The sequence below is a fragment of the Peromyscus californicus genome, unplaced genomic scaffold, assembly GCF_007827085.1.
Source record: "Peromyscus californicus insignis strain IS unplaced genomic scaffold, ASM782708v3 Scaffold_3__1_contigs__length_106647218, whole genome shotgun sequence".
NCBI lineage: Eukaryota > Metazoa > Chordata > Mammalia > Rodentia > Cricetidae > Peromyscus > Peromyscus californicus.
In genome coordinates, this window is record NW_026294551.1 from 13708879 (window position 1) to 13730814 (window position 21936).

Genomic DNA, 21936 nt, shown 5'->3' on the forward strand with positions numbered 1-21936 from the left:
CGTCTCGCTGAGTTTTGTTTTGCTTTTTTCCTCCTCCTTTTTCTTCTTCCAGTTCCTCTCAGCAATCGGCTTGGTCTCTCTCAAGTCAGCAGGGGCTCATCTGAGCCTCCTCTCTGGGAAGAAAAGGAAGGGGGGGAGGTGGGAGAGAGAAAAGGGTATTGATCTAATCAAAACCAGATCTACCCAACATCAAAGCAAGAAAGTAAACAGGCTTTTCAACTCCTCAAATTCAAATCAAGCAACCCAGCTATCCGCGAAGTGCTCATCTCAAGTATCCGACGCAGCTTTTTCAAAGGCGAAATCTGAGCTCCCCACACACTTTTTTTCCGGGGAGGGGTGAAGAATGGGAGGGGGAAGGTGAGGCAGAAGCAGAGGGACACGGGAGGTGTAAGACACAACCTTCCCTACACCCGCGGGTCCCAGGGACACTCAGGGTAGCCCAACCGGACCCCCTCCCACAACTAGAACTCGCATGCCAGCCGCCCGGCTGAGCGCAGGTGAAACCAATTTCAGTAAACTTCCCCACTCTGCTCTGCACAGATAACTCAAGCTCTCAACGTGCCCTTCCCCGGCATCTGGTTCCCATTCCCCCCACCACTCCCTCCCTCTGCGCTCCCTCGTCCCACTTCTTACAGAAGATCCTTGCCCGAAAAAAAGCCCTCCCAGCAGCGGCGGGAAGGGGCTCAGGGACTCCTGAAATCAACATGCACCCCCAGATCCCTGATGAAAATGTTGCCTATACTCAAGACTCTCTACTAAGAACGTGGCTCAATCTACACCTCTTGTCTTCTTCGCTTCCCCAAAGCAGAAACCAGCTCACTTGTAAGAGGCTTTGATCTTCAAACTTTGAAAGAGAGAAGAGAAACCTCGAGACCCGTCGCCCCCAGCTCCCCCAATCCACCTCCTGGAGCCGCGAACCCAACAAAACCAGATCAGAAGGCGTCTCACGCTACAACAGCCTGTGCCAAGAATCCCAAACTCCACTGATCCCAAGCCATTCTTTCTCCAAAAGAAAAGAAGTCTTATCTAACCAATAAACAAGCTGCTCTCTCTAGCCAGGGAAGGATCAAACTAAGGAGGGCAGGGGCGGGTCGGGGGGCCGGGAGGAACGCCGGGCCAGCTCCTCGAGACCCCGGGTCTGGGTGGGTGCACCCCGCCCCAGTCCCGGACCTCCGGTCGCCAGGCTGAGCACAAACCCCGCCAAGTGGCGGGGCCGCGGGTAACGCCGCGCACCCGGGCGCAGAGGAGGTGGTGCGACGCCGTTACCTGGAAGATGAAGGCCGCCAAGGCCGGGTTCTCATCTCCTGAGCCCCTTCGGTCCCGTCCCTCCCCGGCCCAACTGCAAACGAACGCCTCCAGTATCCCGGTGAGCAATCCACCAGGAGCGAGGCCGGAGCCCCGGGAGCCCCGCTTGGGGGTCACAACCAGGAGTCAAGCCTCGCAGAGGTTCCCGCAGAAAAGGCACGGAAAGCAGCCGCCTAGTCCAGAAATGGCGACGCGCGGAGTCTCGGCCTCTCCGCAAAAGGGGCGGCGAGGAGGAACTCGGGGGACGCGAGCGCCCCGGACTCCGGCCGGTCCGGCGCTCAGACTGAGCCTCCGCCAGCGCTCCGGGCACCTAAGCGCGGACCCGCGGTTGGGAGGGGGAGACGAGCGGGGAGAGAAGTGGGAGGGGGCGGGGGAGGGGCGGGGAGGGCAAGCGGGGGGCGCCGTCACCCTTTCATCCCACCTACCAAAGGCACTCGCGTGCACACGCACACCCCGACTCATCCACACCCACGGCGACTCGACCCCCGAGGGCGAGCTGCCCGTCTCCGCCTCCGACCCCGACGCCACTTGGAGAAGTCTCCCCGCCCGGCCCCCCGACACCCCGGGCCCCACGCTGGGGAGGGGACTCCGGCGCATCGCGCGCTGGGCCGCCCGGCCAAACCCCCCGGAGCGCTGGGCGCCGAGCCCGCAGCTTCCCCTCGGTGCCGGCCCGGAGCGCGCCCCGAAATAGCCGGCCTGCCAACTTCAAAGCGCCGCCCCGCACATCAAAGCGCGCGGGCCGCCCGACCGCCGCGGCCTCCGCACTCACCATTGATCCGCTGGCGCACTCCTTGTCGAGACCTCGCAGGCGCCGCGGGCAGGGCCCCGGCCCGGGTCCCCCGCTGGACTCGCAGAGGCAGCCCCGGGCCCCCCCCGGGCCCGCCCGGGCATGGGGAACATGGGGGAATCTCGCGGAGGCGGAGGAGGGGGTGCGCAGAAAACAACGATCCCAAGGCGAGAGCAAGCTCCGCGCCGGGGAGGGGAGCGTGCGCCCCGCTGCCCCTTTTATGCAAAAGATCCGAGTGGGCCTCCGCCCCCGCCGCGGCCGCCCCCTCGGCCCCTCCGGCCCCCCGCCCGGCCGGCTTTCAACCCAGGTCCTGTTTCCAGCAGTCACTAGGCGCACCAAATGTCCTCCGGGCGCTTCCAACAAAAACTGCGCTGTGGATTTAACTGTGCACTTCAAAGGCGCGAGCCGAGCGCACGGTCCTGGAAGGGAGGTACGCGAGCCGCACCCGGACCAGCCTAGCGCGCTCCTGCGCCCCTCTGGGGGCCATGCAGCCCGCACCCCTCTGCTGCCCCGACTTGCACCCGCCCGCCCCCTCCCGTGGCCCCGTACCCCGCTGCCAGCCGCCCCCGGCCGCGCCGAGCTTTCTTGGAAGCGGCTGCTCCGGGACAGAGCCTCCGACCCCACCTTTTACAGCAGAGCTCTCCGTTGGGGAGGCGGGCGCCTCGGCCTCCGGGCGGCCCCGGAATCCATCGCGATCGGGGGCTTATTTTTATTTCCCGGTTCTCGGGCCGTTACTGAGTTGCCAGGACCTTATCAAAGCACAGCCGGCTCCAGCCGACTCCCCCGGGCCGGGCTCAGGGAGCCAGTGATCCCGCCGCGCCAATCACAGCGGCGCTCGGCCGGCCCGCGCCGCCCGCCTTAAAGGGACAGCGCGCGCCCGCTCTGCCCCGCCCCGGCCCGGCCCCTGTCGCACACTCCGCTCCCGCGTTAACCCTTCCTCAGTCCTTGTCCGCCCCCGGCCCCGGGGCTTTCTCGGCCAGACTTCTGATTTCATCTTTCAAGTTCCCCGGCCTTTTTGCTCATGCCTCCTCCCCCTGTCTGCCCTGGAGCTCTCGGGCTATGCAATGCCGGTTCCTTGTAGCTCTCTGGCCACGGCAAGAACTGCAAGCAAGCAAGCAGAGCGCCCACCCCCGCCCCCATCATCAAATACTTTCCTACCTTTATTCAAGTTTCCCTGGGAATTTAGATTTGGAGGGCCTGCTGGAAGGAGCTGTAGCTCTAGGATCCGCTGGCCAAGTGTCTTAGGGCGTACTCTGGCTGGGACCCGGAAGGCATGACACATGTGTGCGTGTGTGTGTGTGTGTGTGTGTGTGTGTGTGTGTGTGTGTGTGTGCGTGCGCGCGCGCGCGTGCACTTGTGCTCCAGTATCTGTTTGAGTTAATATAGGAATAGTTGGTGGACGATATGCAGTCGTGTTTGTGTGGAAGTGGGGGTGTGAATTTGTCTCCACAGACCTGCTAGTAGTCAGGGAACAATTCCCCAGTTTGAAAACTTGCATGGCATTCAGACCCTTCCTTGTACATGCATGGACTTCTCTCAACAAATTCGTGCCCACCACGCTCTTCCAAAAGGCTGCCACCATCCCATATGTTGCATATTAAACTGCCGTGGAATGCCTCCCCCACACACATGCAGTGTTAAAGTATAAAAATTCACCCCATTGTCACCTTTGAATTCCTTCCCATCTTCTCCCCAAAATGTTTATAAGGCACACAGCCCTTAAAAAATGTCATAAGCCCAGAGCACTTATTTATTTATCTCTTGTTGCAGAAAGTTTCCTCATGGTCGAGCTAAGAAATTTTTCCTTCTTGGGGGTGGGGGTGGAGGTGAGGATGTAGCCTGAATATAGTTCTTACCTTGAATGCACACAGCTCTGGAAGCCCTGGGTTCCACCCCTCCACCCCTGCGCCATATAAACCAGCGTTGATGACAAGTGACTGTCGCCTCAAAGGTAGAACCAATGAATGAGAATTCCAAGACTGACAGAGTAAATTTGAATGAAGCCAGCCTGAGCTACTTAAGACTGTCTCAAAACAACAGCAATAACAAAATAACTACAACAAAACCCACAGGAAAGTAATCCAAAAAGAGGAAAGAAGCGAGAAGCAGCGCCCTGGCTTTATACTGCTGTGCAGAGTTTTTACTCTCAAGTCGCTCATTTTGTCTTTCGTGTTTAACTTAAAAATGAATGAAGGACAATCATTTTGGCTTTCAGAACTTTGAAACAGGTGAGAAATCTGACTGTCCAAAGGGAAAGAGCAAGTGCCACTCATGTTCTCCTGGAGAAGGAACTGGGGCTGTGGCAAGGAACATGAGACCTCTCACAGCTCAAGCTTCCAAACTCAATAACCTAGGAACGAGCCCCCCTGTGTCCATGGTCAATACACCCAGCTTGCCCTGCAACCAGGAGCCATCCTGTATAAAGCCAGCAGTCCAGGCTGTGAAATGTGGTCCTTCCTAGAAAGACCAGAGAAAGCATGTTCCCATGATGCATCTGTATATTGAGACAACTACTAGGTATGAGGAAACTGGGTAGCTCTGGTCCCTCTGCCTTTCAGAATCCTGGAGGGTCAATGGCTCCTGGCTGCTCTCAGCCTCTGGCCCTGAGATGGTATATGGAACCCTGGACCCACCTCCTGGCACACTGACCTCCTTAATCAACCCCAGCAACACTGTGCTTCCTGGGGGCCCTTAGACCACAGAGGTGTTACTCAAACAGTAATGTAGAGAGAAGCACAACCTACCATAGAAGCAGCTACAATGCAAACAATCAGGGGTGTTCACATGTGTGCCCCCCCATACACACACACACACACACACACACACACACACACACACACACACACACACACACACACACACTCTGTGGGGATGGGGGAGGGGACATAGAAAAATCAAGCCATTCCAAATCAAAATAAATAAGGTTCAGAAAAGAGGAGGCTTTGAAAAAGGAAGTGGAAATTGGGCCTTCATGGGTGGTTTTCCTTCCCTCCAAGTTGTCCCCACTGACCCCTCACTGCCCCTCAGCCACCCACAATCATCACAGGCTGCCTTTAAACCAGAGAGTTCTCCTGCTCCTTCATTATCCCAGTGCTGGGGCAGCGGAAGTGCAGCCTGGGGAGTCCCTTGTGGTTTTGGATCTTCTTAGTAACAACTCCTCTGGGCGCTGGGCTTCCAGAGCAGGTGTTAGGGTCATCTCAGGCCAACAACTCCACCATCTCTACGGTCTCACCCCTGCCCTGTCCCCTTCCTCCCCCAACTTCACGTACAGAGGGACTCTTTACATCCATCCATCAGGAGCTGGGCGAGCGCTGAGAAGCCGGAAGCCCTCTCTGGCACTGAGTCCTCCACTACTTGTTGATACTATTACTAGAGGAGCATCCAAAGGCCTTCGTTTGTCCCCAACCCCTTTCTCAAGATAGCAGTTTGCCATTTTCCTCTTCTCCCTGGCAGCAGCAATATCATGTGACTTGTTGTAATCCTGCATGGTTGCCTGGAAACTGGAAAGCAAAGTGATGGGTTTCTGCACATGCTCACTCACCCTCCTGCCTTTAAAGTGAAACCCCACGGGGGATAGAGAGTGCACTTTGCCTAAGTGTAGACAAGTTTGATAAAGCAGAGGGGGGTCCTTTTCTGGAATTCGGTCCTGGGCTGAAATCCTAGAATACCAGAAAACAAGACTAAAGGCTCCATGGGAGGCATCCAGCCAGATCGCAGACCCTTGTCAGCTTTCACAAAAACCATTGTGGAGGGGAAGTCACGCCAGCTGGGACCTCAGAGTTGCTGAGACCCAGGATATTTCTGTAAGATTCGGGAACTCTGACTTTTCCTTCTTAGGGAAAAAAATGCCACCTTACACAATGTTCCTTTGTTGAGAGAGAGAGGGAGGCGGCTGACTATTGTTGAGGCTGTAGGTCATCTGACCACCTGGCTGCCATTTATTTGTTCCTCTCGGGATAGATGATGTTCCATGGGAAGGGTGTGGTGAATGCAAGCAGTCGCATATACTATGTACCCAAGGTTGACACACAGTATGTATTCAATTCTTTTTTTTCAATTTTCAAAATTTTTATTTTTATATTATTCATAAGGGTAGTTTGCCTGCATGCCTCTCTGGTGCCAGCGGAGACCAGAAGAGGGCATCAGATCCCCTGAACTGGAGTTCTAGATGGTTGTGAGCTGCCGTGCGGTTGCTGGGAATCCGAACTCAGGTCCTCTGGAAGAGCAGCCAGTGCTCTTACACACTGAGCCATCGTCTCTCCAGCCCCACAATGGTTATTTTTTCACAGTGACCCTGTTCTTTCGAGGGACTGTTCCTGCGTTGGAAAGAGACTTTCATACTGGTTTCCCTTGTGTTCTTGTGACACCGTGTATGACGAGAGCAATTTGAGGTATGAAAGATTTATCTTGGCTCACAGTTTCAGAGGATTTCAGGTCATCATGGTGAGGAAGTCACACTGGGTGTGGTGGTGGGGATATGTGTATGGAGGTTGTTCACACCACAGTAGGCCAGGGAGTAGAGAGAGCTAAGATCCAAGAGCCAAGTATGACCTTCAAAGGGCTGTTACTACTGACCTACTTCCACCAGCTATGCCCCACTCTCAAAGGTTCCATGGCCTCCCAACATGGGGAACCAGCTGGGGAATGCTTGGGGGCATTTCTGATTTAAAGCCCCACATTGCCAAACCTCTGGACAAAGACATTCTCCAATTAGGAATCAATTAGTGACTCCAGAAAGCTGGCCACAGAGGTCCTATAGAAGAAGAGCAAAAGGGGCAGTGATGGTTAACCTTCATAGTCAACCTAACTGGATTTGGAGTCACCTAGGAGACACACCTTGGGTGAGTCTGTGAGAGTGTTTTCAGATGGGTTCATTAAGAAGGAAAGATCCACCTTGCAGGTGGGTGGCACCTTCCTATGAACAGGAATCCCAGACTGGATAAAGAGGATAAAAGGAGGAAGCCAGCCAAGGAATAGCAGCCACCAGCCTCTATTTCCTGAATGTGGATACAGTGTGACCAGCTACGTGGTGCTTCAGTATCTTACCCTGCTAGTATAGACTGCATTTCTCTCAACTTTGAGCCGAAACAAATCCAGTCAAAATAAATCTGGCCACAGAGATACATGGAAAAGTAACTAAAATAGAGGCTTTTGCCTTTCTGCAGTCCTTCAAAGACTATCCCATTCAGTACTGAGAAAAACAATAACAACAACAACAACAACAACAACAACAAAAACAGGCCTAAAGAGATTTGCTGAGGAGGTTTGCTTGGTAACATGCTTGTCACACAAGCTTGAGGACCCAGTACCACCCATTAAAAAAAAAAAAGGCCTGGTTTGTGACCCAGCTCAGTTCGTAAAGGTCACCAAGTCTGACAACCTGAGTTCTACGCTCAGGACCCACTTAAGATCCCGCACAAATTGTCCTCCACACTCGTGCCTTAGTAGACACACACACACACACACACACACACACACACATACACACACACACACACACACACACACACACACACACACACACCATGTAATTTAAAAGAACAAAAGGGCTGGGCATGGCAGTGTACCTGTAAAACTAGCAACTTTCTTGCCAGTCAACTCTAGCCCAATCGGTTATCTCCAGGTTCCCTGAGAGACCCCGCCTCAAAAAAAGTGAAGAAAGACTGAGGACGATACCCGATGCCAACCTCTGGTCTCTGTCACATGCACCCATACATACACATATACCCCCCCCACACACACCAAGAAATAACAGACTTTTCTAGCTCAGGTGACTCTTCAAGCATCGTCTAATCTAACCCTTCACTTAAAAAGACGAGGCAAACTACACAACCAGAAGGTAAAGATGTTTGCTAGGATCGCCATGTCCACATCAGAGCTACGTTAGTTTCCTAGCGGTCTTGATGTCTAGCCCTGTGCCTCCCATACCGTGGATGGGAGACTTACTGAGGGCCCACTAACAGCAGGGCTTATACAGCAGGCCCAAGGCAGAGGTTGGGATGTGTGGTGGTTTGAGCAGGTATGGCCTCTATAGACTCCTGTGTTCCACTGCTTGTCCACAGGGAGTGGCACTGTTAAGAGGTGTGGCTCGTTGGAGGAAGTGTGCCACTGTGGGACCAGGCTTTGAGCTCTCATATGCTCAAGCCAAGCCCAGTGTGGCACACAGTCTCCTTCTGCTACCTGCAGATCAAGATGTAGAACTCTCAGCTCCTCCAGCACCATGTCTGCCAGCACACCACCATGCTTCTCACCATGACAATGATGGACTAAACCTCTGAAACCGCGAGCCAGCTCCAATTAAACATTTTCCTTCATAAGAGTTGCCGTGGTCACGGTGTCTCTTCACAGCAATAGAAACCCTAACTAAGACAGGATGTTTTCCTAAAAGAACTACTGCTGCGGGATGTTCTCTATGCTGTGAATGATTTGCTCTGATTAGTTGATAAAATAAAAAGCTGATTGGCCAGTAGCCAGGCAGGAAGTATAGGTGGCATAAACAGACAAGGAGAATTCTGGGAAGTGGAAGGCTGAATCAGGAGATGCCAGCCTGCCGGCCAGGGAGCAGCATGTAATGGCACACAGGTAAAGCCAGGGAAAATGTGGCGACATATAGATGAACAGAAATGGTCTGAGTTTAAGTATAAGACCTAGTCAGTAGTTAGCCTGAGCTAATGGCCGAGCAGTTAATTAATATTAAGCCTCTGTGTGTTTATTTGGGTCTGAGCGGATGTGGGACTGTGGGGGCCGGATAGGACCAGGAAAACTTCAGCTATAAACTACGGCAGTCTGAAATCCCTCCAAAGTACACTTAGTTCATTCAGCTCCTTGACCCTGGGAGCTCAGCTCTTTCAGCCTCTCCTGGATAACTCCTAGTCTTTCACAGAAGTAGTCATTTCCATGGGCATCTCGGTAGGCATGGTCCACCTAAGGGAGGGGGGACTCCCACCAGAGTCAGAGGAAGAAAGAGTAAAACTTGGACTCAACTTCCTGTCACTCTTCCTAACTTCCTCTTTGGGCAGAAGAGGAAGTATGGATTGTTAGTTTTATGCAGTGGCACAATGTTATTCGTTACGCAGCACTGTTTACCATGACAGAAAAGCCACGAGGTACGACAAAACCCACTATAAGAGTTTATTAGGAGAAGGAACAGAGGGGAATGTGCTTTAGGCCTATGGAAGATTGTGCATGGAGAGAGAAGAAGATGGAAGAGAAGAAGCGGGGAGGAGTCTGCGACCTTTTTTTTATAGATTCCCCTACACATGCACATATGGGCTTACAGAGCTATGCCATGCATGCACATAGATTGCATGATCATGCTGAGGGCAAATTACACAGATTACGTAGGACGTAAGGCCCCTTGCTTGGCTACTGAACAGCACATGTGCGGTCATGTAGCAACATGGATGCTGAGAACTTGGAAGCCACAAGGGAAGGAGAGATTTCTCTGAGAAAGTTAGCGAAGCATATTTGTCCTTGGCATGTTAGATTGAAAACCATGGGAAATAATATTTTAAAACGTCCACATTCTAATTGAATTGATTAGGAAAAGCCTTTGCTGTGCACTATAAGCGAGCAGGTCCACAAACGGCCGAGTGTTTTCAGCAGTTTCCCGTTCATGGTTTTGGAGCCTGGCTCTTTTTCAGTTGGCCTGAACTTGTAAGCAGGAGAGGTCACCAGTATCAAAATCCTCCAGGAAGAGGGCCGGAGAGATGGCTCAGCATTTGGGAGCCTGTGTTGCTCTTGCAGAAGATGCAGGTTTGGTTCCCACCGCCCATGTTAGGTGACTCACGACCTGCAGCTCCAACTCTAGGTGATCTGAACCCCTCCTCTAGCCCTTGTTTGCTCCCCCACTCCCTCACACTCCAAGACAGGTTTCCTCTGTGTAGCCCTGGCTGTTCTGGAACTCTTTGTAGACTAGGCTGGCCTTGAACTCACATCTGTCTGCCTCTGCCTCCCAAGTGCTGGGGTTCAAGGTCTATGCCACCACACCTGGCCCCGTTTGCTAAGTAAAAAACAAAACAAAACAAAACACCAACTCCTGGAAAGTAAAAATAAGCTGAGCTTGAAACAATTTCCTTTATGTCTTCATTGTTTCTTGACTCTCTGTGCCATGCTGGGGTGCTGAAGGATTTGTCGTGGAAGGGTAGACCGCTTTACAGAATCCCAGCCCATTGTAGAACCTTCTAGCTGTTGTTCCATGTTGCAGAACCTTCTCTTATTAGCTCTACTAATGCTCTGCCTTGTTGTTTGATCTGCCAGTGCTGTGGCTGTGCCCCACCCCTCATCTGACTGGCTTTAATGAACTCAGGTAGTAGAAAGTTTTGACAAGCTCCTTTCGAAGGGTCTACACTGGCTGTCTACACTGCCTTTCCTCTCTCGGTCTGGTTAACCCATTACAGTCTCTCTCACAAGCAAGCCATTTCCAAGCTGGTAAAACAAAAAAAAAAAAATCTGACTGAGTGTGCTGGCCTAGGCTTCAGGAAGCAGAGACAGGGGCATCTCTGTGAGTTCAAGGCCAGCCTGGTCTACATAGCAGTCCCAGATAGTGAGACTGTCTTTTAAAAAAAAGAAAAGAAAAAGTCCTGCTTGTGGAGCCACGGAGCCTACAGGACAGTCGCTCTCTCCTCTGTTCCTCCCCACTTAGCCTAGGACACCTCATCTTCCCTCCACTGGGCCTCTAGTGCTGTGGGATGTTCTGTATGGCAAATGTGTTGCTGATTAGTCAATAAATAAAACACTGATTGGCCATTGGCTAGGCAGGAAGTATAGGCGGGACAAGGAGGAGAATAAAGCTGGGAAGTGGAAGGCTGAGTCAGAGAGACACTGCCAGCCGCCACGATGAGAAACAGCATATGAAGATGCCGGTAAGCCACGAGCCATGTGGCAAGGTATAGATTAATGGAAATGGATTAATTTAAGCTGTAAGAACAGTTAGCAAGAAGCCTGCCACGGCCATACAGTTTGTAACTAATATAAGTCTCTGTGTTGACTTGGTTGGGTTTGAGTGGCTGTGGGACTGGCGGGTGAGACAGATTTGTCCTGACCGTGATCCAGGCAGGAAAACTCAAGCTATACTCTGTCCTTCGGCTTCTTCTCCAGGGAATTCCCTGAACTGTCCGGAGACCAGGGTCTCCAGAAGTTGTAACTCTGGCCTCTTTTACAGTCTTAGTTCATCATGGCCACATTTGGCTAAGTCAGCCATAGTCCCAATTAACATGCTTGAAACAGAGCTGGGCTCTGTGTGCAGTTCAGTTAAGCCAATGCTTGCCTAGCATGCAGAAGACCTGGGTTCAGTACTTAACACTGCACAACCCCAGTGGGGTTGCACAACCAACCAAGAACAAACCCAAAGCCACTGTGTCCCTGTGTCTCTCATGGAGCCAGACATCCTCCTGGATGACAATGGCCTCACCATCCCCCGCCCGCCCCCCCCCCCCCCCGTTTTAACTGCTCTCCATGCCTGCAGCTCAGCTCCCCCTACATATAGCTATCATAGTGTGCATCCCATAACTCAAAGCTGGCCCTGTCAGTGCTTGGTTTCAAATCCCTTCCCGACTGCCTGTAGACTTTACATAAGGGCCCAGCACCTGAGCATGGGCTCCTAAGAGGGACTTTCTGGCAATCTCCAGCTTCATTTCTGCTGTGTCCCCATTCTTACCATGTACAGCCCCACATGGCAGCTCATTATCCACCACCCCCTTTTAGTTTTGTTTGTTTGTTTGTTTGTTTTTTGTTTTTTGAGACAGGGTTTCTCTGTGTAGCTTTGGCATCTTTCCTGGAACTCACTCTGTAGCCCAGGTTAGCCTCGAACTCACAGAGATCCGCCTGCCTCTGCCTCCTGAGTGCTGGGGTTAAAGGCATGTGCCACCACCACCTGGCTTCCCTCCCTCTTTTTAAGGATCCTCAGGGTGGCCAGCTTCTCTCCAGTTTCTCTGCTCATGTCCAGTACTGGTCTCCCTGGGCATGGAGTGGTGCCTGTTCTCTGAACTCCTGCAGTACTTGGGACCCATACTTTTCTGTCCTATGTACTCAGTCTGGGCCCCTCTCAAGCCAGGGACCATGTTTTATGAACTTGGATCCTTGGTTTGGTGCCTGGCATATGGCTCAAGGAATAATAGAAGTAGATTGTGGACAAGACTGTCATGGGAATTATTTAACAGCGGTGAGCACCATGCAACAGACAATGAGAGCCGATGCTGGCCTGCCTATGTGCTAGAATAGTCTTGTGTGTGTGTCGGGGTGTGTGTGGGGGGGGTGTGCCTGCCAAAGCCAAGCCTTTAGTGGTTGCTGTGTAGGATCCACCCTAGGTTGTTTCTAGGATCCCTACTTAACATCCAAGCCCTATGAAGTTCCCTTCCCTTGACCAAAGGTGGGATTTATTGACAGTATAAGATGTAGAAGAGGTGCTGGGATGTCCCTTCTGAGATTAGGTTTCAAAAGGTTGTGATGACTTTTTTTTTTAAAGACAGTCTCAATGTAGAGACTTGGCTGGCCTAGAACTCTGTGTAGACCAGACTGGTCTCGAACTCACAGAAATCCAACCGAAGCTGCCTCCCTAGTGCTGGGATTAAAAGCACACACCACCCTCCCCCACTCACTGTGTCTTGCTCAAAACTGTAACTCTGTCCACAGTGTTTTCGCTGGGATTAGGAAACAGCCCTCACACCAACCAAGTGAGGGATCTGGAAGCCAGCCCCCAGCTAAGCCTTACAAAGGCCCCTCAGGCCCGGGGCTGATTTACCTGTAATGTCACAGGAAACCCTGAGCATGCGGGCCAAACCCAGATTCTGAAGCCACAGATTAAGACCCATCCCTCAGGGAGGGGAGCGGCAAGCTCAGATCTCTCAGATAACACTTTTGCCCAGTCAGCTCATCTTGCAAAAGCTAAGAACCAGGTTGCAAGGCACACTGGGGGCGTGAACCCTTCTTGTACTTTATTAGATAAGAGCACGCTGGGGGTGGGGAGGGGGGGCGGTGTGAGCTGGCAACAATTAGAGCGCGTTTGAAGCTCTTCAAAGGCTTCTGGACCTTTATAAAAATATATCAAAACTCTCCAAGGAGATTATGAGAAGAAAACCGAGCCATTATGAGATTTCACTGATTACAGGAGTGGATGGGGTCATACTCAAGCCCCAACTTTGCCCAAGTTGCTCCCCCAACCACACTAAATGAAGAGGTAGTGCTGTTTCAGAAGGTGGCTAATATTGCTCAGCTACTCTTGACTGATTTCAAGGAGGGAAACTGATCTCACTGGAGATCGGATGCTGGACCTGAACACAAGATGCTGAGGGAGTCATGCTTATGTAAGCGGGGGTGGGGTGGGGGGGTGGGGGTGGGGGGTGGGGAGGGTGTTGGGAGGTGGCTAGCGCCCGGAATGCTGGTCTTAGGGAAGGCATTTCCCATTTCCGAGTGCCAGTCAAGTACCCGTGGGGCAGGGAGTGGCTCCGAAAGACCCTGAGGAAGCCGTGATGAATTTTCAGAGGAGAAAGTTCCCTGGGACTATGTCCTCTGAGTGGAGAAATTGTCCCAAGATCATTGGGGTTGAAGATGATGGTTTTCTCATCAAAAACCTTAGCTTCACAAACAAAATAAAAGGCATACACTGAGCCCAGCCTCCTGTACTTCCTCGAAAAATACTTTCACAGATAACTTTAGGGCATTAAAAAAAAGATAGACTAATTATTGAAACTATAAAACCCTGCTCAACGAGTCATCCCAGCATTAAAGGGATGTTGGAGGGAAATGAAATGGCCTGAACAAGTGTGCCCAGCTTTTCAGGAAAGGAGTCTGGAGCCTGACCTTGGAGGAAGGTGAGGGAGTGAGGGAAGCTTAGCTGGGATCCTGGCTCCCTGTAGCCAGGGCTGACTCTTCTGCACACTCCAAAATTGATGTGTTCGGTGTGCTAGCTCTGCCTAGCTGGGTAACACCTGGAATCCTCCGTTTAGTTCACAACTCAGAAGATGATTAGGGTACGTGAGTCAAAAAAATATAGTGGGGGGGGGGGGGAAGGGGGAGGGGGCACAGGGGGCATGGTGAGAAAGCCTCCTCCCTGCGGGCCTGTCTGTTCCAGGATGGGATCAGAGTCTGCAGGACTTTCCTGAGGCAAAGAGGTGAGAGGCCCGAGTGTCAGACAGCCGCCGGCCCAGGAGGCGGGGGAGAGGCGGGTCGGTGTCCAGGTGGTGGATACTTGGAGGGCACCCTGGGGACACCCCCAGCTGCTGGATCGCTTCTAGAGGTCAAGGCTGAGGAAGATGCTCGACCGGAAAGCCCCACCACCCAGAGAGGGAGTGTGAACTGGGTGGGTTGGTTGGAGGTCTCTCGTCCATTTCCGCTTTCTCTGGCGGCCACCCACTTGGTGTGGGTCATGCACCTGCTTCACCCAAACTGGGCTCATCTTTCACTGACTTGACCTCCCCACCCCTAGAGTCCTGCCCTTCCCTATCCTAACAAAAGCAGGCTTCCTGCCTATCCCCCCACAAACCATCCCTAGGGGATCCCCCTCCTCTGAACATGCAGGTGAAAAGGAGCCGGCCTTAAACCCCAGGTGGAGGACCTGTACATTCTTGAGCTGGTATTCTGCCAAACATAGACCCGGCCATTTCCCAGGGAGCCTGTGAGGCTGGAAGCAAAGTGGATGTCTGATGCTATGGGTGCCAGGCCTGCACGTGGTAAAGGAGGGTAGAGCCCTGCCTCTGCAGCCTGCCGCTTGGGTGAGGGTGACAGCGGGGAGGAGGATACCAACACCCCGGTGGCCAATTTTGGGGTGTGCGTGTGTTTGTAGTGTTGGGGGTCGGCGGGGGGGGGGGGCGGGGGGGATAATGATGACAAGAAAAAGATCTTCACGTTCAACACAGACACAAACCCATTTCCACCCTGGAGTATTTTCCACCTGAGACTGGCTACATCCTGATACAGAACCTAGGCACACTGAGGACTGAAATGTGGTGCTACTTGAGGGACCTCGATGAAGCAGCAGGTGGCCGCAAGCACCTCTTCTCTCCTTAGAAGACTGGCCATGAGCCACCGAGTACCGCGCGCCAGGTACTAGAGAGAAGGATTGGGGTGAACGAGGAGGACTCCAGAAATGGTCTTGAGACGCTGAGGAGAGGCCACAGGGCCCGGGTCAGAAGCGCTTCCTTTTCCAGAACCCCATAGAAAACGAGAGAAGCAAACTGGGCCAGGCTGGCCCAGGAAGGTTTAAAGAACCTGAGCCCAGGAGGTGGCCTCTCCTCCCCTCCCTGCTTCCCTTCTTGTCTTTGTTGAGATTAGAGGAACTCTGCTGCTCTTGTCCCAGCCGCCACAAGGCACCATCACACCTGGGAGGAGGTGCTTTATCTGAAGGTTTATGCACCCCGGAGAGGGGCTCAAGGGTGATGCATGGAGGCTCCCCGTGCAGAGTCATCCTTCCTCTAGGCCTTAGTTTCCCTGGGTGTAAAATGCTCCGCTGTGCAACTGTCAGGATTAAATGAAGGGCCGTGGTGAGATGCTTAGGACCCGGCTGGTACCCTGGGAATACTAGGGTAGGGTTAGCCATCTTAGAAAAAAACAAAACAAACGAAATCAAAACAGACAAACAAAACAAAAAAACCCAACAGCTAAGGGAGTCATCCTGGCAAGGTCCTGTTTCCCATTAGGGATCTTCCTTCTATGTTTTTTTTTTTTTGTGGGGGGGTTGCCACGGGGGAGGCAGGGCTGCTTAAAACCTCCTTCCCTGAAGTTTAAAGTGGGGATAAAATAAAGTCAGCTTTAATGTGATGAAAATGATGTCTAAATGGGCACCAGTGCTCTCAGGAAACGTGTGTGTGTGTGTGTGTGTGTGTGTGTGTGTGTGTGTGTGTGTGTGAGAGAGAGAGAGAGAGAGAGACAGACAGACAGACAGACAGACACGGCGGGGGGGGGGGGGGGGGGGGGGGGGGTTCTCTGTCCTGGAACTTGCTCTGTAGACCAGGCTGCCCTTGAACTCAAAGAGATCCACCTGCCTCTGTCTCCTAAAGTCATGCACAACCACTGCCCGGCTGGATTTTTTTCATTTTTGAAAGCAGTAAATTCTCAGCTTCCTGCTAACCAATGGCTTCCTAAGGCAGGGAAGATCTTGGCTTCCATGTTATCGTTCTGTGGCTCATGGCCAGTCTTTTAAGCAGAGAGGAGGTGCTTGTGGCCACCTGCTGCTTCATCGAGGTCCCTCAAGTAGCACCACATTTCAGTCCTCAGTGTGCCTAGGTTCTGTATCAGGATGTAGCCAGTCTCAGGTGGAAAATACTCCAGGGTGGAAATGAGTTTGTGTCTGTGTTGAACGTGAAGATCTTTTTCTTGTCATCATTATCCCCCCCCCCTCGCCCCACCCCCAAGCACTACAGAATTACAATCATGGGAATGCCCTTTGCATTGTATTAAGTACTATGTCCATTTGTTTATTATTATAATACTTTCTGAGACAGGGTCTCATGTGTCCTAGGATGGCCTTGACTTAGGACATAGCTGTTCCAGAATGACCTTGAACTTCTCATCTCCCGCTTCCACCTCCTGAGTGTTGAGACTACAAATATATTCCAATCACAAATGGTTTATCTGGTGCCAGGGGTGGAGTTCAGGGCTTTGTTTCAGCTAAGCAATCACCACACCAACTGAGTTAAACCCAAGCCTAGTTGTAGGGCCTCTTAAACATTCATTTCCCAGTCCATAAAATATCAGTAAGGACCAATAACTATTTTGTGAAAAGGGTTGCCTGTATAAAATGACCTTTAACCTTCTTATGCTTCCTGCACACCAGTCTGGCCTCCCAGCCAACCAGGGAAGATATGGAGAATATCTCCATGGATATGGAGAACAATGGAGATAATGCAGGAGGAACAGTGCCCACCCAGTTGCTGGCACTGAAAACAATGACTGGAGACATGCATAGTGTTAGATCCAGGAAGCTACCTGGAGCCCTGGGCGATCAAGTGCAGCCCTGTAAGTGTGGTGCTGGGGAGAGCCATTATAGCCACGGAGTCTTCTAGGCTGACCTCTCTGCAGCCACAGGGATCCCCAAATCTGTTGCTCAGAGAAAAAGGAGTCTGAGGCTCACAACCCACACCCACCAGCACAGCCCTCTGTCCTTGACGCCATCTTTGCTCTGTCCTTGGCGCCATCTTCGCTCACAAACGGGCGGCCCTGTCTGAACCTGCAGGACCAAGGGAGCAGTAAAAAAGGCCATAAAGGAGTGGGAAGAGCTGCCATAAACCGGAGACAGAGTCATTAGCAGTTCCTCTCTGATAAGAGCTTCAAGGGTTTCCAGCAGACAGCCTGGTCCTTACCCTCCTCCCCCCAAGATATTTGAATCCTTGCTTCAGAGCTCACAGGGGAGGAGGATCAAGGAAGAGGAGTGGGGGTGGGGGCAGAAAGAACAGAGGGTGTACTGATCAAGGGCGGGAGACAGGCTCCAGATAATAGTCCAAGAGGGACAGCTACAGTGAGGAGGCACTTCCTGTGTGCTGGCTGCACCCGATTTCACCTCTTTCGCTTCCCCACTCAGCCACTCCCTGAGGTAGACACTATTACCGTCAAGTAACATTTCAGAGCTGTAGCCTAGGACATAGTGCAGAATCTGTCTGGTGCAGTCCAATATGGAGTGCAGATTGTACAGTGTAGACGGCGCTGCTCAACATGAGCAGTGTCAAGGTGGTGGCTGCGGAGTATGAAACCCAGCATAGGGCCCATGTAGCGCGATGCGGGGAGTAGGGACTGAAGTGATGATTGCGCACATCCTGTGCCATGTGGAGGCCCCATCTGGAGGAGTTGGGGTACTGGATGAGAGTCCTAGTGGTGGGCCAGATGTGACGGAAAGCAGGAAACCCTGTGTTGGTCTCTCAGCTACTCTCAGCCCTTGCACAAAGCTGACAACAGCCACTGGCCAAAGGTGGAGGATCAGAGAGGGTACGTGAGCAGTTCAAGGTCCCCCAACCACCTCCCATAAATTGTCGTCCTGGGCAGGGCAAGCATTCAGAACTACTGCATAAATGTTCTTCCTGGATGCATGGATGCATGGATGGATGGATGGATGGATGGGTAGATGGATAGACTCTGCCACCAAGTGCTCATCTGCCTTGAAGTCTAGGGCTCAGGGCTACCTATCTTGGGTCCTCTTTCCTAGACAGAAGATTCATTAGGACTCTGCTGCACAGTCTTAGGCATTCCTCTCTGAGTAATAGGTCATAGGCACAAATCTATGAAGCTGGTTGACCTCAAATTCACTAACTGGCCAAGGATGATAATGATGACCTTGAACTTCTTGAGCTTCCTGCCTCCACGGATGATGTCATTCTAGGGCTAGAACCCAGGGCTTTGTGCGTGCTAGACAAGCATTCCACCAAAAGAGCCACAACCCCAACCCCTATGCTGCTATTTTTAAGGACCAGGGCCAAAAAAGTAAGAAGGTGTTTTATTAGTTTTTCCAGTTCCTGCCATCTGAGTGTATAATCAGAAGTGTGGTGACTACCAGGCTTGGGCTTAGAGGCCTGTATTCCAGTTCTGGTTCCAGGTTTTTCTGTGCCTCAGGCCACTTAGGGCCGCCCAGGTCCTCATCCGCACAAGGAAGGGATTGAATGTGAGTGGCTTGTCTTCTCATGCTCTCCCTTTGTAGAGCTCCACTTGGAGCCTGCCAGCCTCACTGGATGGGAGAATAAACGCCACCAGAAGGCAGAGCTGCCCATGTCAACATGTTGTAGCTGGAGACTGATGTCCCCTAAGACTGCTGTCCCCTGAGACTGGCCAGGAAGGGAGAGATGCTGGTCTGTAGCCTTGGGACTAGCTTCCAGTTGCATGGAGATATGTGCCTATAATGTAAGCACTTGCAAGGCTAAGGAAGGACTATCATGAGTTCCAGGCCAACCTGGGCTACAAAAAGTAAGACCTTGTCTCAAAAAAACCAACCAGTCAGCCAACCAACCAAACAATGAGAGTGTAAATTTAGTGAGATTCTAAGTGACAGGGACCAACCACCCTATGACCTCTTCCAAGGAACCATCATCACTCCCCTAAGAAAAGGACTAGGCTTCCCGAACACAGAGTTAAAAATGATTCTAGGATCATCTTGCATATTCCTGAAAATTTTCTAAGCATTCAGGTTATGTAGAAATGCAAAGGTTGTCTGAGTAAATCACGTGCACTTCCTAGGTAGGGGGGAGGAATGTTATACAGTGATTAGAAAGGTAATAGATTTGTAATGCAGGAAATGCCCTGAGATTTACTCCAAACTGCAGGATGCAAATTATAAGTGCTGTATGCGGAACCACGTAAAATATATACAAATGAGGATCTGATGGGGACAGATGGCGGGATAATAGCTCATTTTTTTCTCTATATTTGTGTTGGTACACTTTAGGAGAGATAATGGCTACACTCTGAACTGTGCTCCACCCCTGCTCAGACTCAACTGATTGGACTACATTTGGCCACGTCGCTCGTAGGCAGTCCACCCTGAGCTTGCCAGGACTCTAACCTCGAGTAGCTGAGCCTAAGGGTATGATCTGGGTTGATCGTCTGTTTCTCTGGGGCTCAGAAATTTGAATATTTGAAAACAAAGAAAGAAATCCTGCTCTGAGGGGCTGAAGCTGATGAAAGGGTCCTGAGTAAGGGTAGAAAGATGAGTGCTTTGGGTGAGGGGTGTGAAGAGTTTAGGAGGAACAGGAGCTAAGAGAGACAGGTCAAGACACACACACACACACACACACACACACACACACACACACACAGAGAGAGAGAGAGAGAGAGAGAGAGAGAGAGAGAGAGAGAGAGAGAGAGAGAGAGAGAAGGAGCCATGCCCCATGGACAGAGAAACCAAGGGTAACTGCCTCGCTCAGCCTTTCTGGGTTTCCAGCTTCCCACCGAGGGCTTTATTCCTATAAAGTGCTTCATTTTTCCTTGGTGAACCTTGAGTAAATCCTGCACATTCTTGTGGGTGAGAAATATTGGCTTACACTTTCCAAAATGTCTTTGTCATTATATTGCTTTTAACAAGAGACTACCGGGGCTGGAGAGATGGCTCAGAGGTTAAGAACACCGACTGCTCTTCCAGAGGTCCTGAGTTCAATCCCCAGCACCTACATGGTGGCTCACAACCATCTGTAATGAGATCTGACACCCTCTCCTGTATACATAATAAATAAATAAATCTTTAAAAAAACAAAACAAAACAAGAGACTACCAAATAAGGGACTCGACAGCACCTTCAGGTGGCCTATCACTGGGGATGCTCTTTTGAATTAAAAAAAATTAAAATACTTATTTCTATTATTTATAAAAATGCTTTTTTATTTAATTTTGTGTGCATTGGTGTTTTGCCAGCCTATATGTGTGTGAGGGTGCCAGATCCCCTGGAACTAGAGTTACAGTTATGAACTCCCTGTGGATGCTGAGAATTGAACCTGGGTCCCCTGGAAGAGTATTTAGTGCTCTCAACCACTGAGCCATTTCTCCAGCCATCTTTCCTGCCTCATGCGGATGTAGGGAACTGAATTTGGGTCCTCTTGAAGAGCAGTGTGCATCTTTACCTACTGAGCCATCTCTCCAGTCTCGGGGATGTTTTCATATACATCGCTACAACTGCTCCTTGACTTTCTATGGAATTCGAGCATACTAATAAGCTTGTCCTAAGTTGAAAATATCCTAAGTTAAAAATGCATTAAATACATATGACCTTTCACAAGTTCACGGTTGAACTTGTGACCTTCCTCTCAGCATCCCCAGTCGTAGAATTATAGGCATGTGTCACTGTGTCAGGTTGTATCTAACCTACTAAATACCATAGTTTTGCCTGAATTTCTTAGGTGTGCTCACAACTTCCATCAGCCTGGAGTTGGTCAGAATCGTGGACCACAAAGCCTGTCTGTAGTGAGGTACTGAATTCCTCACATGGTCCACTGAACACTGTGTTCACGTGAAAAACAGTGGTTATATGAGCTTGCTTTCACACCATGGTAAAGCTGAAAAACCACTCTTGTGAGTTTGGCAGGGTCTGTGTTTAAAATCAGGTTGGCCTAACTTTATTTGTTTATTTATTTTTAGCCAAGGTTTCAGAGGAACTACAGTTCAAGGGCCATGTAGAGACTGCACAGCCCAAACCTCTCTTTAGGGTATTGACATCAGAGACTCCAAGTCAGGGCTAACCCGCCAACAGGACCCTGTCCCTCTTGGAATTGTTGTTTTTTGTTTGTCTGTTTTTTGAGACAGGGTTTCTCTGTGTAGTCCTAGATGTCCTAGAACTCACTCTGTAGACCAGTCTAGCCTCGAACTCAGAGATCCACCTGCCTCTGCTCGAGTGCTGGGATTAAAGGCATGTGTCACCTCCTCCCCACCTGAAATTGTTGTCTTTGAAAGGCAGTGTGGTGCCCTTTGCCTCGTGCTGACTGAGTTCTTAAACTGCAGTTGGTGAACCTGCGTTTACACACCAGTCTCATCCACTCTCTAGCACCACACACACACACACACACACACACACACACACACACACACACACACTCAAACCAGGACAGATGCAGCCTGGACAGATGTGTGTGAAATTTCCTGTATCTCAGAATTGCCATCCCCTGGGCGGGCTTCCCTGCTTGGAGTCTGTGTTCTCCACACTTGTGCTAGCTCAAATTCTTGGCCAGATTGAGAGATTTAAAGGAGGCGGAATGTGGCCTTGAACATTTTTCCTGCAGCTTGAGCACATAGAGCCAGGCTATTTTTAGAATTTCATTCATTCATTTTGAGTGCGTGCATTCCTGTATTTGTGTGGGCATGATGACGTCTGTGTGAAGAATGTGTGTGGAGGTCAAAGGACAATATCCTTTCAGCGTATGAGTGTTAGGGATGGGCGTCAG

The 21936-nt window shown here is 51.2% G+C and overlaps 1 protein-coding gene across 1 annotated transcript in view; it reads right to left on the bottom strand.

Moving 5' to 3' along the window:
- Positions 1 to 2: 2 nt before the first annotated feature.
- Positions 3 to 21936, bottom strand: part of Cep112 (centrosomal protein 112) — a 494900-nt gene continuing 472966 nt past the window's right edge. The window contains exon 28 of the transcript XR_008222117.1: positions 3 to 113. The gene's annotated coding sequence lies outside the window, so the exon portion shown is untranslated. The remainder of the gene's footprint in view (positions 114 to 21936) is intronic.